Source organism: Artemia sp. Qi Xiang Cuo, chromosome 4 (assembly GCF_049724085.1).
Source record: "Artemia sp. Qi Xiang Cuo chromosome 4, ASM4972408v1, whole genome shotgun sequence".
Lineage (NCBI taxonomy): Eukaryota > Metazoa > Arthropoda > Branchiopoda > Anostraca > Artemiidae > Artemia > Artemia sp. Qi Xiang Cuo.
In genome coordinates, this window is record NC_142797.1 from 22,290,111 (window position 1) to 22,303,998 (window position 13,888).

Below are 13,888 nucleotides of genomic sequence, written 5' to 3' on the forward strand. Positions count from 1 at the left end.
AAACGGATTTTTGGTACCAATAGATACATCAAAAGAATCAAATTTTAATTATGATTTCAAATATATAAGTTTCATCAAGTTTAGTCTTACCCATCAAAAGTTACGCGCCTGAGAAAATTTGGCTGATTTTCGAAAAAAGGGGGAAAGACCCCTAAAAGTTATAGAACCTTAATGAAAATCACACCATTATATTCCGCGTATCAGAGAACCCTACTGTAGAGGTTTCAAGCTCCTATCTACAAAAATTTGGAATTTTACATTTTTTGCCAGAAGAAAGATCACGGGTGCGTTTTTATTTGTTTTTTTTTTTTGTTTTTTTACCAGGGGTGTTAGTATCCACCCCGTGGTACTACAAAATAGTGGGATGGGTCATTGGAATGGAAATTAAAAGTTCAAGTGCCCTTTTTAAGTGACCAAAAAAATGGAGGGCAACTAGGCCCCCTCCCACGCTCATTTTTTTCCCAAAGTCACCCGATCAAAAATTTGAGATAGCCATTTTGTTCAGCATTGTCGAAAATATGATAAAAATGTCTTTTAGGATGACTTGATCCCCCACAGTCCCCAGGGGGAGGGCTGAAAGTTATGAACTTTACTCAATGTTAACATATAGTATTGGTTATTGGGAAGGATACAGACTTTGTCAGAGGAGATTTTGTCGGGGAGGGGGGGGCCGGCGAGGGTCGGGGGCGATATGGAAGGATCGTTCCAGGAAGGAAGTTTTCATGGGGGAAGGGAAATTGCCATGAAGGGGGCGCCGGACTTGCCAGCATTATTTATTGGTTATTGGGAAGTATACAACCATTTTCAGGAAGGATTTTTTCTGGAGGGGGGGGGCTAGAGGAAGGGATTACTCTGGAGAATATGGCCGTGGAGGATGTTTCTTTGGGGTAAGGGACATGTCTATGAAGGGGGCGCCGGATTTCCAAGCATTATTTAAGAAACGATCAGAAGTTAAGTAAAAAAAACAAGTTTTTTCAACTGAAATGTAAGAAGGAATATTAGAACTTAAAACGAACAGAACTTATAACGTATGTGAGGGGGTTCTCCCCCAAGTCAAAAACACGCTCTTTACGCGACAATTTTTTTTTAGTGATTTCAAAATATATATATATTATAATTAAACGGCCTTTGTGATTCAGGGTTTTTTTAATCAAATTTTTTAACTTTTAACTTAAAGTGCGTGTTATTTACTAAGGGGAGAACCCCTTCATATAAGTAATAAAATATACGTAATAAAAAAAAACAATAAAAAAACAAGCGATACGACTCAATAGTAATTGAAACTTTTAAAAACGAAATTTTGATGTCAATAAATGTATCAAAAGAATGTGTTATTTAATGCTGATCCTAAATATATAAATCTTAATAAGTTTAGTATTACTCATCAAAGGCTACGAGCCTGAGAAAATTTACTCGATTTTTTAAAGAGGGGGGAAACATCCCCTACAAGTGAAAGAATTTTAATGAAAATCACACCGTCAGATTCAGCGTATCAGCAAACCCTATTACATAGGTTTCAAGCTCATATCTGCGAAAATCTACAACTTTGTATTTTTTGCCAGAAGAAAAATACACGAATATAGAAGTTATTTACTTAAGTTAATTTGTAAAGACATCCATTTATCAAAAGAAAATCAAAATTTTTATGCAAATAAAAGCTTAATTAACTAAAAAACGATCAGAAATTAAATAAAAAAAACAAGTTTTTTAAACTGAAAGTGAGGAGCGACATTAAAACTTAAAACGAACAGAAATTATTCCGTATATGAAAGGGGCTGTCCCCTCCTCAACGCCTCGCTCTTTACGCTAAATTTTTTTATTATTTTAAAAAATAAAGTTGTGCCCCAGAGTCAGAATTAAGCGTAAAGATCGAGGCGTTGAGGAGGGGACAGCCCCATTCATATATTGAATAATTTCTATTCGGTTTAAGTTTTAATGTCGCTCCTTACTTTCAGTTTAAAAAACTTGTTTTTTTTTATCTAATCAGAAGAAAGATCACGGATGCGTGTTTATTTTATTTATTTTTTTTTTTATTTACCCAGGGGTGATCGTATCAATCCAGTAATCCTATAATATCGTAAATGTGCTCATTTGAATGGACATTAAAAGTTATAGTGCCCTTTTGAAGTGACCAAAAAAATTGGAGGGCAACTTGGCCCCCTCCCATGCTCATTTTTTCACCGAAGTTACCCAATTAAAATTCTGAGATAGCCATTTTGTTCAACATAGTCGAAAATCTAATAAATATGTCTTGTAAGTTGACTTAAGCCCCCCCGGGTACCCGGGACAGGGATGCAATTTATTAAAAGTGCCATTATTTTATTTTGTTTGTGGGTTTTTTTGAATGTTACTTAAATTAGAAGTACGTTTTTTTTTCGGTGTGGGGGGGGGGGGGTGCAGGAGGATGGGTTTAAATTGGCAAAACATTAACTGGAATATTTGTAAGTGGGGTAAGTGAAATTTATATGAATGGGGTTCCGGAATTACAGCATTATTTAAAAAAGATCAGAAATTAAATTAAAAAAAAACAAGTTTTTTCAACTGAAAGTAAGAAGCAACATAAGAACTTAAAACGAACAGAAATTATTACGTATATGAGTGGGATCATCCCCAAGTCAATACCTTGCTCTTTACGCTACAGTTTTTTATAGTGCTTTCAAAAGAGCTATCTATTATAAATAAACAGCATTTTTTATTCAGCTATATTTTATTTAAAAAAATTTTAAAATTTATCTTAAAGTTCGTGTTTTTTAATAATGTGATACCCCAATTATATAATTAATAAAATAATCTTAATAAAAAAAAAAACAATAAAAAAAACAAGTGATACGACTGAATAGTAATCGAAACTTTTAAAAAAGGAGTTTTGTTGTCAATAACTGTATAAAAAGAATGGGCTTTTAATGCTAATTCTAAATATATAAATTTTATTAAGTTTAGTATTACTCATAAAAGGCTACGAGCCTGAGAAAATTTGCCTGATTTTTGAAAGAGGGGGAAACATCCCCTACAAGTGAAATAATTTTAATGAAAAGCACACCGTCAGATTTAGCGTATCAGAAAGCCCTGTTACATATGTTTCAAGCTCATATCTGCAAAAATCTGCAACTTTGTATTTTTTGCCAGAAGAAAGATCACGGAGGCGTGTTTATTTTTTTTTCAGGGGTAATCGTACCGACCCATTGGCCCTATAAAATCAATAGAGAGCACATTCGAAGTTACAAACTTTCAGTTAAAAAACCTGTTTTTTTATTTATTTTTTTAACGTTTTTGAATTAATGCAGGTTTTGATTTTGGCTCACCGCACATGAATAATTAAAACAAAATTTGTATATTAATTTTTCTTTTTTTTATTAAATTAATTTGTAAAAAATTTTTTAATTTAATTTAATAAATGTATTATTATTAATAAATATTATTAAAAGAATAATTAACGGCATTAAATACCGTATAGCGTCATATATTTATATGGATTAGCTGATTTTGGTCCCCCCCCTATTAAATAAATTTACTAGTGTGATCATTTTAGATGAGTGGTAACCGTCTTCAAAATTGGTTAATTACTAAAACAGTACGTTAATTAAAATAATTATATATTCCTACATTAATAAAAATTATTTGGGTTGAAGAGCGAAGTATTGACTTGGGGTTGAACCAAATCATATACGTAATATTTTATGTCCGTTTTGGGTTTTGATGGTGCTCCTTACTTTCAGTTGAAAAACTTGTTTTTTTATTTAATTTCTGATCTTTTTCTTTAATAATGCTGTGAAATGAGGCACCCCCTTCACAGCAATGCTCCTTCCCACTGAAAACTTCCTTCATGGAAAGATCCTCCCATATAACCCCAGCAAAAAACAAATACTTTTGTTTAATGAGCAAGGTGTTGAAAAGGTGTTTTATTTGTTTTAAGTTTTAAACTTGCTCCTTATTTTAGATGAAAACCCTTTCCTATTTGTTTAATTACATTTCATGAAACTGTAAAGTTATATGAAAACAGTACTTTTGGAAGCGCAGAAAAAAAGATCAGTATTTCTATTTTCTCTGTTTTTATATATAGACAAAAAAGGTACAAGAACTTTTCATTTCCATTAGAACGAGCCCTATCCTTCCGTTCTAGGCCTACAAGGTCGATACGATCACCCCTGGAAAAAAAACAACAACAAAAAGCCAAATAAACAAGCATCTGTGATTTTTCTTCTGGTAAAAATTGCAAAATTCCACATTTTTGCAGATATGAGCTTGAAACATCTACAGTTTCAATCTGATGGTGTGGTTTTCATTAAAATTATATGACTTCAAGAAGGTCTCTCCCACTTTTTCAGACAAATTTTCTCTGACCCGTAGCTTCTGATGGGTCAGATTAAATTTAATGAAACTAATATATTTGTAATCAAAATAATAATTAAATTCTTTATATATTTATATTCTTATAAATATATAATATTATTTCATTTTTTTTTAAAAACCAAACACCAAAAATTTTTATAAATTTTTCATAATTTTTTAAAAAGGGCCCCCCCCCCCAAAAAAAGCAAGAGATCTGATTGTAAATCTATTTATATTATACATCAAATCCGATACCCCTGCCATGGCGGTTTCAATCTCCAGTTTAGAAATATTAATAACTAGATTTTAGATTCTCCAGTTGTAAAAGAAGTAATGGCACACGAAGGCAGGACTGGATTCAATCAAGTTGATTCGATTTATTTGTAATTAAATTAAGATGTGCTTGGCAATCTGTGTTTACGCATCAGCTATAATGAGGGAGGGGAATGATTCATTGTTTAGGTGGGGGTAGGTACGGTGGTTTCATATACGTTCAAAAATTAAATTAAAAAAAAAAGTTTTTTTAATTGAAAGTAAGGAGTGAAATTAAAACTTATAACGAACAGAAATTTTTCCTAATATGACAGGGGCTGTGCCCACCGCAACCACTCGCGCATTTCGCGAAAAATTTATTGTTTTAAAAAAAATATTTTTAATAAATATTAAAAAATTAGATTAATTAGAGAGATAGACGTTGTGTTTGGCACACCCCCTTTAATATATGGAGTACTTTCTTGTAGTTTTAATTTTTAATTTCGCACCATACATTAAATTAAAAAAAATTTTTTTTTATTTTATTTTTTAAAGTTTTTGTATTAATTAAGGTTTTTATTTTGGCTAAACCAAAAAATAAAACAAAATTCCCCCCCCCCCCCCTGGAAAATACCCCCCGTGAAAAATAACACTTTCAAAATTTGAGAGTTTTATGTGAGTTTTATTTTTTTTTTAATTTCCTTTGGGGAAAGGAATTTTGATAGTTGGTTGTTATACTCCATTCCATAATGTTTACTCGTTTTAATATACTATACAACTCATTTTTGGTCTTCATTTTGGTATTTAATGTTTTATTAATTTGGGGATATTTTTTGTCATTGTGGTAGGGGGGGGGGGTTAAATGATATCGGGTAAGCATGAAAAAGTGGTTTTTTTTCATTTTCATTAAAAGACGATAGATATATAGAAAAGAGTATTTTAAAAACAAATATAATGCCATGAAAATAATACAAGAGCATAAATAGCTACCCAATTAAAATTCTGAGATAGCCATTTTGTTCAACATAGTCAAAAATCTAATAAACAAGTTTTTTTCAAATTTAATTCAGTAAAGTGCAAAGTATGTTCTGGCCTCTGGAATGCATAGGGGTTTTGACCGTGCCGTAATTTCTTCAAAATCCTGGGAAGGGGGAGGGGAGTGGTGGTGGTAAAGCTGGAGCCAAGTTATCCAAATTAAGTAAAAATGACGGTGAATATTTTTTTTTTGGGGGGGGGGATTCAACGGAAACAAAAAATAAAAAAAAATTTAAAATTTTTATGTACACCCTTATGATTTATGGGAATAATTCTGGTGTACGCTGTTGCTATGAAAGTAAAGATTAACATTAAACCCCAAAATGAGCAGAATTTATTTCGTATAGGAAAGGACTATCCCTTCCTCATCCACACCTATGCCTCATGGTTGCAAAAGCTTCAGATGGTGCTCATTAGATCTTAAATTGTGAGTTAAAGTACTTTTTTTTATAAGTCGATAGTGTTTGTAGACCAATGAGCTGAGGTAGGGGGTGGGGCTAGTTTCTGAGGGAAAGAACCTTCAACGGTTGAGGTTGAAAAATCTTCAAAGTATTGAGGTTAAAGTTTAGAGAGTGTTGACAGGTATGTTAAACATGGGCACCGACAAGAGGAGGCAGGGGGGCATGGCCCGCCTGGAAGTTTGGGACTATAAATTAATTATAAAGTAACCAAAGGAAAGAGAGCAGAATAGGGAAAAACCATGGAAAAATATTTGGTTCCCCATTATTGGCTTCCATAAATAGAGATTGATACATAATAAGGAAAATATAAGTTCTAATTTGTGACTGTGTAAACACTAACCAGTTTTCAACAATAATTTTTTATGTCTTATATGGTTAATTTAACCTTAGACTTTACACCGGACAATTACCCTTAACATATTGACGCGAAAATTGAATCGGTAAAGAGAAAGCAAGACATCTAAAGAAATTTCGTATATGAATTCTAGCAAATTCACCCAGTTTAAAATTTCTTCTGAAAATTTCACCCCCTGGAAGCTTTCCTCTCCATTGAAAATTCTCCCGGCAGAAAATTCGTCCTCCCTGCCCCAGCCGAAAAATGTATGCACACGTCCCAATAACAAATAAAACAAAAGACATTTTTTATAGCTTAAAAGCTTACCTCCAGGGGCTGTAGGGGGTCATTTTATCTCAAAAGACAGTTATTGGGCCTTTAAACTATTTTGAATAAAAGAGCTATATCCTAATTTTGTTGACTATTTTTGCATTGAAAGGCACTCTCTTGGTCTGATATCCCTCACACCACCCCGGAATGGGGTGCAACCCAAGGCCGTTTTCAGGGGGGGCTCAGGGGAAGGTCCCGGGTTGAATTTCTCGAGGGGGGACAAAAATACTTTTTTCCCCCTAATGTTATATGGTAAAAAAAAATTACTACCAAGAGGAGTTTGACTACTGCCCCTTTCTCCCTTCCCAAACCATAAAAGTCTAAGGTATGTTATGTACTTTCCGTTTTATTGAAAACTATATGTATCTCGAACAGCGTGCTTTTGTTTTTCAAAACATCAACGACAAAAAGTGTAAAATCAATGTAATAGTCCGTATAACTGTAAGGAACTATTGAAAATAATGAACATTAATTCCAAGAAGGTAAGCGGTTTAAGTGTTTATTTCACTGTAATTTTTATTACAAAAAAATGTTTTATTTTACTGTAATTTTAATGTATTATTGAAAATTTACCAGCATTAATTAAGCCACTTTATGAGAAAGGTGATAAAAGTGAGTGTGGTAATTATCGAGGCACTAGTCTGGTCTCTGTAGGTAGCAAATTGCTTAGTAATATGATACTTTTTAGACTGAGAGATGCCGTAGACAAAGTTTTAAGAGAAGAACAGTGCGATTTTAGAAAAGGAAGAGAATGCGTTGACCAAATTTTAACTCTTAGGTTAATAATTTAGAAGTGCCTGAGATGTCAAACTCCTTTGGTCCTCAGTTTTATATATTATGAGCAATCGTTCAATTCTGTTGATAGAAGAGCTTTAGTAAAGGTTTTATCTTTGTATGGTATACCAGACAAATACATTAAAGTGATTAGTGCTATGTACGAGAATAACTCTACTGCGGTTAAGGTAGGAAATAGTGTTATCAGTTGGTTTTTTATTAAATTAGGAGTTAATCAGGGCTGTGTTCTATTCGCTCTTTATATAGATTATTTTGATGGATTTTGTCTTAAGGAGCCCAGGGAAAGGAATGGGAGACCACGAAATCGAATAGGGAGGAAAAAGTCTCCCGGATTTGGATTTTGCTGATGATTTAAGTATCCTAGATGATAGTGTGAGCAAAATGAATTAAGTTTTAGAGGTTTTGCGAGTTCAGGGTGCTAGTATTGGTTTGAAAATTAATGTTAGGAAGACTAAGTCACAAAGGCTAGGAATAAGTGACGATGAAAAGGTGATGTTGGGTAATGAAAAGATTGATCAGGTGTGCAGTTTCACTTATCTTGGTAGTATTATTAGTAAAGATGGTGGGAGCAGTGAAGATGTTAAAAATAGAATAGCCAAGGCTCAGGGTGTTTTTTCACAGTTAAAAAAGTCTGGAAGAATAGGAAGATAAGTCTACAAACCAAGATTAGAATATTAGAAGCTACAGTGATGACAGTGGTCAAATATGGCTCTGAAGCATGGACGCTCCGAAAAGCGGATGAAGATTTGCTCGATGTTTTCCAGAGAAATTGCTTAAGGATTGTTCTGGGTACCCGGCTGACTGACCGTATTTCAAACAATGGGCTATATGAAAAATGTGGTTCAATACCGCTTTCTAGGTCTATAATGAAAGAAAGGTTGAGGTGGTTGGGGCATGTTGTGCGGGTGAAGGATGACAGATTGCCGAAGATTGTTCTTTTCGGCCAACCATCTAGGGCTAAACGGAAAGCAGGTCGTCCCCGTCTGGGGTGGGAGGACGTCATAAAGAAAGATTTAAAGGAAATGGGACCTTCGTGGGCAGGTGTAAAAAGGTAGGCCTTGAATAGATTGGGGTGGAGGACGAGCGTGCGTAGCTGTGTTGGCCTCAGGCGGCTTGGTGCTGCGATGAGTTGTTAGTAGTAGTAGTAGTAGATTATTAGAAAAACGATCAGAAAACAAATTAAAAAAAAAGAATGTTTTTCAACTGAAATTAAGTATCAACGATATAACATAAAACAAACAGAAATTATTTTCGTATGAGGAGGTTTCGCTCCTCCTTGATACGTTGTTCTTTACGCTAAAGTTTGACTATTTTTAATTGTTGTCCCAAATTTTCTAACGTTGTCTCCTGAAACACAAGGGTTACTTAATATTAGAATGAGAAGCTTTTATATAGCTAAGAAAAAAACATTTGCGTGTTTGACAAGTTTATTGTCAAAGCAGACACCGCTATTGTTTATTGCTTCTACTGCAACAATTGTTCTTGAAAAAGTATTATGTGCATAGTCTGGTTTGTTTTTATATTGTCAACAAAAATTACTACTAAGAGGAGTTTGGCTACTGCCAATTTCTCCTTTCACAAACCATAATAGACTTAATCCTGTTATGTACTTTCTGTTTTATTGAAAACTACACGTATCTTTTGTTTTTCAATACATCGACGACAAAAAAAAAAAAAAATCATAGGCAGCGCAATAGTAGTGCCTACGTAAAGAACAATGTTGGCACAATGTATTTTTTTCAGATCAGAGGGATCTTGCAAGAGTCAGTGATCAGAGGGCAGATACCCTCTCCACCCTACCCGCCCGTCGTATTGCCCTAAAGTGAGTATGCTAGAAATTATCAGAGACCCATTCTATTAAAAATAGTCCAAATATTATATAACAAGGCTTTTAGGGTTGAAACAGACCCCAGAGATTAGGGGCAAGGGTCAAAGTTTATGCCCAGGGGGTATTTAAGGTTCTTATGGAAGAGATGGCTGTTTAACTTCAGAAGAGGCTAAATCTTTTTCAATTAAAAAAAATATGTAAATGTAAAACTAAAAAAATTAATCACAAAAACTTTTTGCACAAAATAAGTTTCCAAAAATAATAAATAACTCCATTAAACCAAAAATGAAAAAAGAATAGAATAAAATAATCTACCAAGCATACAACTACCATATATCAGTATCAATAAGTAAATGAAACCCAAAACAAACAAAAATTAAAACAAGTCAAACTCATAACGAGCAGAAATTAACCTAAGTAGGTTTCTAAAATCTATGCTTTCTAAAAGTTAGAATGTAATTTGTACTTTACTGAATTTTTTTTTAATGTTTTCACTTTTATAATTTTAAGAAATAAAAAATAATTAAAATTTTAAGGAATAATAATCAGCATATGTGTATGCACACTACCCAATAACAAATAAAACAAAGGACATTTTTTATAACTTAAAAACTTACATACCAGGGGCTGTAGGGGGTCATTTTATCTCAAAAGACAGTTATTGGGCCTTTCAACTATTTTGAAGAAAATAGCTATCTCCAAATTTGGTTGACTATTTTGGCATTGAAATGCAATCTCTGGGCCTGAAATCTCACAAACCTACCCGGTACGGGGTGCAACCCACGGCGGTTTGCCGGGGGGGGGCTCCGAGGAAGGGCCCGGGGGGACTTTATCGAGGGGGGACAAAAATACTTTTGTCCCCCTAATTTTATATGGTTAACAAAAATTACTACCAATAGGAGTTTGGCTACTGCCCCTTTCTCCCTTCCCAAACCATAAAAGTCTAAGGTATGTTATGTCCTTTCCGTTTTATTGAAATCTATATGTATCTCGAACAACGTGCTTTTGTTTTTCAAAACATCAACGACAAAATGTGTAAAATCAATATAATAGTCCGTATAACTGTAAGGAACTATTGAAAATAATAAACATTAATTCCAGGCAGCTCAGCGGTTTAAGTGTTTATTTCACTGTAATTTTTATTACAAAAAACTGTTTTATTTTACTGTAATTTTGATGTATTATTGAAAATTTACCAGCATTATTAGAAAAACGATCAGAAAACAAATTAAAATAAAAAGAATGTTTATCAACTGAAAGTAAGGATCAATGTTATAACTTAAAAAGAACCTATATTATTGTCGTATGAGGATGTTTCGCTCCTCCTTGATATGTTGCTCTTTACTCTATAGCTTGACTATTTTTAATTGTTGTCCAAAATTTTCTAACTTTGTCTCACGAAAAACAAGGTTTACTTAATATTAGAATGAGAAGCTTTTATATAGCTACAAAAAATACCTTTGCGTGTTTGACAAGTTTATTGTCAAAGCAGACACCGCTATTGTTTACTGCTTCTACTGCAACAATTGTTCTTGAAAAAATATTATGTGCATAGTCTGGTTTATTTTTATATTGTCAACAAAAATTACTAATAAGAGGATTTTGGATACTGCCCCTTTCTAATGGCCACCCCAAACACATAAATACGCAGTTGATTTAATGTCCTATATTGTTAAAAATATAGTGCTAAATTTAAGTTAAATAAAAAGAAGACAAAAAAAAATAAAATCATAGTACCACACTTCGAATATACTAATAACTTACAGATTTGTTCCACCTTTATTTTTTTTCAGATACTAGGGATAGGTCACTAGTCCATTATAATAGGGCCGCTCCCCACTCCACCCTACCCACACGTCGTATTGTCCTAAAGTGCGTCTACTAGAAATTTTGAGATGCCCCTTCTATTCAAAATAGTCTAAATATCATACAACAAGGCTTTTAGGGATGAAACAGACCCCAGAGAGTAGGGTCAAGGGTCATAATTTATGCCCAGCGGTTATTTAAGGTTCTTATGGAAGGGATGTCTGTATAACTTCAGAAGAGGCTAAATCTTTCTCAATTAAAAAAAATATTTAAATATAAAAAGAAAAAAAATTAATCACAAAAACTTTTTGAACAAAATAATTTTACAAAAAAAAATAAAGAACTAAATTAAACCAAAAATTAAAAAATAATAGAATAAAATAATCTAACAATCATACAACTACCATATATCAGTATCAATAAATAAATGAAAACCAAAACAAACAAAAATTAAAACAAGTCAATCTCATAAAGAGCAGAAATTAACCTAAGTAGGGTTCTAAAGTCTATGCTTTCTAAAAGCTATAATATAATTTGTACTTTAATGAAATTTGTTTTAATTTTTTCACTTTTATAATTTTAAGAAATAAAAAATAATTAAGATTTTAAGGAATAAATATCAGCATATGTGTATGCACAATTCCCAATAACAAATAAAACAAAAGACATTTGTTATAACTTATAAGCTTACCTCAAGGGGCTAAAGGGGGTCATTTTATCTCAAAAGACAGTTATTGGGCCTTTCAACTATTTTGAAGAAAATAGCTATCTCCAAATTTTTTTGACTATTTTGGCATTGAAATGCACTCTCGTGGTCTGACAGCCCTCCCCCCACCCCGGTCCGGGGTGCAACCCAAGGCCATTTTCAGGGGGGGCTCAGGGGCAGGGCCCGGGTGGTCTTGATCGAGGGGGGCCCAAAATACTTTTTTCCCCAAAATTTTATTTGGTACACAAAAATTAATACCAATAGGAGTTTGGCTACTGCCCCTTTCTCCCTTCCCAAACCATAAAAGTCTAAGGTATGTTATGTCCTTTCCGTTTTATTGAAAACTATATGTATCTCGAACAGCGTGCTTTTGTTTTTCAAAACATCAACGACAAAAAGTGTAAAATCAATATAATAGTCCGTATAACTGTAAGGAACTATTGAAAATAATGAACATTAATTCCAGGAAGCTCAGCGGTTTAAGTGTTTATTTCCCTGTAATTTTTATTACAAAAAACTGTTTTATTTTACTGTACTTTTAATATATGATTGAAAATTCACCAGAATTATTATAAAAACGATCGGAAAACAAATTTAAAAAAAAAGAATGTTTTTCAACTGAAAGTTAGGATCATCGTTCTAACATAAAACGATAAACTAACAGTGCAAATATTTTAAGTAACTTAATTTGAATTTTTTTTGAGCACATGTCCAATCACTTTAAAGAGGTTCAGTGTCATTACATTGTTTAGGGATAATTTACAAACAGCTGCTCTCTAGTAATGCTTTAATCATTTAATTTTGTATCCCCTGTTACAGACTCGTGGATGTATTTTTTAAGACAATTAAATACGTGTATTTTTAGTCAATCGTAATTTCTATTCGGATGATGGGTCAAAACAAGAATAATAGAGGCTCTCGTGGCACATCCATCAACATATACAAAGAAAAAAATGAAATTCTCAAGCTTGAAAGAAGAAATAAGAGGTCTTTGAAAGAATGTGAGCTCAAAATGGTAAGTACAATGTGCAAATCCACAGATGAAGATGAACAACAGGGAGTTAAAATCAATAAGGATGGTTACCAAACACTCTTTAAAGCAAAGGTGTCAGAAAAGATTGATATCGACGGGACCTTTGGAAATGAGAAGCTGGACATAGAGTTCAAGAAGTGCATGGAGTGCATTGAGACTATAGAGTGCAAGGACATGGAAAAGTTTGACTACCAAGAGAATATGGTGGAATGTTTTCGACTTGAAGTATAAAATGAGTTCCATATTAATGACGCCTATGATGAAAACAATAAAAGAAACCTAGAACAAAAAATTAACGTTAACAAAACGGCATACATAGCCAATGAACTATGTGAAGACAAAGACCAAGGCTCTTAGGAAACACAGATTTTTAGTACACGGCCGGAGAAAAATAAATCTGCTTTTAATAAGCCGTCTCTGAATGTTTCTTTTTTGTCCAAAAAAGTACGTGATTTTCAAAATGATTGACAAAGTGTAATTCAAACAATACATGGCGCCTCACTTCCTAATCCAGTTATTGATACCGAAAGGAACTTTGAAAATGATAAGCTGGACATGGATTTCAAGGAGTGCATGGACATTAACGAGTGCATGTACATTAAAGAGTGCATGGACACTAAAGAGTGAAAGGACATGGAAAATGTTGACTACCAAGAGAATATGGTGGAATGTTTTCGACTGGAAGTAGAAAATAAGTTCCAGATTAATGACAACTATGCTGAAAACAATAAAAGAAACCCAGAACAAAAAAGTAACGTTAACAAAACGGTATACATAGCCAATGAATTATGTGAAGACAATTACCAGGGCTCTTACGAAACACATATTTATAGTACACAGACTGATAAAAATAACCAGGCTTTTAAAAAGCATTCTATTAATGTTTGTTTTTTGTCCAAAACAGTACTAGATTTTCAAAATGATCGACCACGTGTAATTCAAACAATACATTGCGCCTCACTTCCTCATCCAGTGGACC

At 33.3% G+C, this 13,888-nt stretch overlaps 1 pseudogene; it reads left to right on the forward strand.

Moving 5' to 3' along the window:
* Positions 1 to 12,765: 12,765 nt before the first annotated feature.
* LOC148952890 (uncharacterized) lies at positions 12,766 to 13,536 on the forward strand (annotated as a pseudogene).
* Positions 13,537 to 13,888: the final 352 nt, after the last annotated feature.